Below are 3,264 nucleotides of genomic sequence, written 5' to 3' on the forward strand. Positions count from 1 at the left end.
CGGCAGACCTTTGCCGTCCGCCGCAGACGGCAAAGAGCCTTTGGTCTTTGCCGTCCGCCTTATGATGTCATCTACACGTCACTAGATGGCAGGTTCTTTGCCGTCTGCCACTGATGGCAAAGTGCAGGTTATTTGCTGTCTGCCACGGACGGCAAAGTCTTTGCCGTCTGCCACTGTAGGCAAACTGACCGAATGGGTCAGCTCCCAGGAAGCACAGTTGGCTGCCACGTGGCTTCTTTGCCGTCCGCGGCAGACGGCAAAGGCTCTTTGCCGTCGGTGGCAGACGGCAAAGAGCCTGCATATTGTCTGTTTTTTCTGTTTTTTATTAAATCCCACAATTTGCAGCACATATCACATATATAAGTTTCATATCCAGCACATATCCAACACATATCTAGCACATAAGTTTCATATCACATATCACATCAGTTTCATGCATACACATTGTTCATACATAAGGAAGTTCCATCCATACACATTGTTCCATCCATATATATATTACAATGCAAAGTGTCATGAAGATAGCAAGCTAGATACAATGCAAAGTTTCATCAAAGGAAAAGCAAGCACTCCATCATAGCAAGCTAGCTTCCATCAAGTGAATGAAATCTGCAAAATGGTAAATAAGAAAGTTAGAAATAGGTGACTAGAACAAGAAGAAGACTAGAACAAGAAGAAGACTAGAACAAGAAGAAGACTAGAACAAGAAGTATATGTCATTTATGAGCTAACTTAGGTGAAATGGATCATATATGAGCTAACTAAGTTGAAATGGGTTGTTTATGAGCTAACTTAGTTGAAATGGATCATTTATGAGCTAACTTAGTTGAAATGGGTCGTTTATGAGCTAACTAAGGTGAAGGGCATCGTTTTTTAGATAAGTAAGGTGAAATGGGTCATTTTGGAGCTAACCTAGTTGAAATGGATCGTTTTTGAGCTAACTTAGTTGAAATGGATCGTTTTTGAGGTAACTAAGGTGAAATGGATCGTTTTTTAGCTCACTTAGGTCAAATGGATCGTTTTTGAGCTAACTTAGTTGAAATGGATCGTTTTTGAGCTAACTTTGTTGAAATGGATAATTTTTGAGCTAATTTAGTTGAAATGGATCGTTTTTGAGCTAACTTAGGTGAAATGGATCATTTATGAGCTAATTTAGTTGAAATGGATCTTTTTGAGCTAACTTAGGTGAAATGGATCATTTAAGAGCTAATTTAGGTGAAATGGATCGTTTTTAGCTCACTTAGGTCAAATGGATCGTTTATGAGCTAAATTAGTTGAAATGGATCGTTTATGAGATAACCTAGGTAAGATGGGTCATTTTGGAGTTAACCTAGGTGAAATGGGCCATTTTAAAGCTAACGTAGGTAAAATGGATCATTTAGGAGCTAATGTAGGTAAAATGGGTCATTTTTGAGCTAACTTGGATGAACTGCATCATTTATAAGCTAACCTAGGTAAAATGGGTCATTTTGGAGGAAAATAAGCTAACTCTAGGTCATTATGGTAAGCATATTGGAGGAAATAAAGCTAAGTCTAGGTCTTTATGCATTTGTTAAGCAAAACACTAGAGAAACTTACCGTGATCAGGGAGGTGTAGGAGCGGGGTGGCTAGTGCCGCTACCTGGAGAAGGATCGTGCGATGCGTTTCTGGAGTTAAGCTGCACCAAAGATCATTTCCAATGTCTCGTTAGCATTACGACACTCAAATGTTAAGACTACCAAGTAATGTCCATTCAAACTAAACTGACCGTGCTCCCAGGAGCAATCACTGGCATCAGCGGAGCGGGCTGACCGGACTTCTCGCACACAGACTGCACATTTGGTTTTCAGAACAGAGTCATACTAGTTAGTAATGAGACTCAAATGTTAAGACTAGCAAGTAATCTGCAGAAGAAACTTACCACAAGGAGCTTGTACATGGCCCTTGCCTGCATGTCATTCCGTGCCCTCTCCTCCTCCATCATCTTTCTCGTCCTCTCCTCCATCTCCCGCTGCCTCTCCGCCGCCTCCGCCAGAAGTTTCTCCGTTCTATCTCTCTCAGTCTGTATAGCAGCCTGCAACACCACTCACATGACCATTTGTAATCATTGATGGAAGCGCACACAATGTAATGGAGAAAGATAACTGAGTACGTATCACTAACCTTGATGGCGAGTTGCACTGGCTGTTCACGAGGCCTTATCTCAGGAGCGGAGCTCGACTGGCGCGCCTTGATCTCCGGGAGAGTGCTAGGACAATAGATAAGTCCATCTCCAATGGCTATGGAGCCATGGGACCTCCCTCCACCAGATATCATCACCAGCTCTGGATCAATGGGACCCTGGCTCGGGTTAAAGTCCTCCCCTTTCCTCGCCTTCCCCTCATCTCTATATCTCACGAGCTTGTTGTGGGAGGAGATGTTGGTGAAGTTGTTTGCATCATCGAGGTCAGACTGAGAGAAAGCCTTGACTTTCTTGTAAGAGCCAGTGTGGGCCATGGCATACAGGTCGTACACCTCTGGCACCTTATCCGCCTTATTGTGGCGTGCCTGAAAGAGAGAAACAATGAAAATTAGTAATTAAAGGGCGCAAGCTAGCATGATGAATGAATTGCATGAATCATGAAGCAAACCACATACCCAGTTGCGCCCGAACTGATATAAGTTGGAGCTGCCTTGATGGTGTGGCACACCTTCCATTTGGGCACGTTTGTCCTTGGCCTGGTTGTGGAGGGCTAGCCATTCTTGTGAGCACCACTCATCGACCAACACCTCCCAACAATCCATCCGATCCGCACACCATCTCGGAGGCACCTAAGTTAGCAAATAGAAACTTGAGCGCTACGGCTAAGAATTACTAAATGAAGGAACTTAAGTAGAAGGCCTTAATAATTACCTTCATGTACTGCTCCTTACTCAGGAACTTATCGCGGCACGCCGTCTTGGTCTTCTTGATACCACGCAAGGCGTAGTAGTCTCGAACAGCCTGCACCCGAGCCTCGTGCCATAAGTTCTGGAGTAGGCGCTTGCAGACGTTCTGGATAACATTTGCGCAGTCCTCCTCGTATCCCTCCTCACACCTGTAGAATGTCTGCCCTCGTTGAAGATTTTGAAATGTGTAAAGGAGAAATTACCCAGAACGTCCTGATCACCATGTCTGCCCTCGTGTCGCACACGACACCGTCGATAATGACATCCGGCGGGGCCGGGGCAGCCACGTAGTGCTCCCAGCTCAACCCAAGCTCTGGAAGCCGACCCTCACCAGGCAACGTGACAAACCCCGGGAA

Source organism: Triticum aestivum, chromosome 2D (assembly GCF_018294505.1).
Source record: "Triticum aestivum cultivar Chinese Spring chromosome 2D, IWGSC CS RefSeq v2.1, whole genome shotgun sequence".
NCBI lineage: Eukaryota > Viridiplantae > Streptophyta > Magnoliopsida > Poales > Poaceae > Triticum > Triticum aestivum.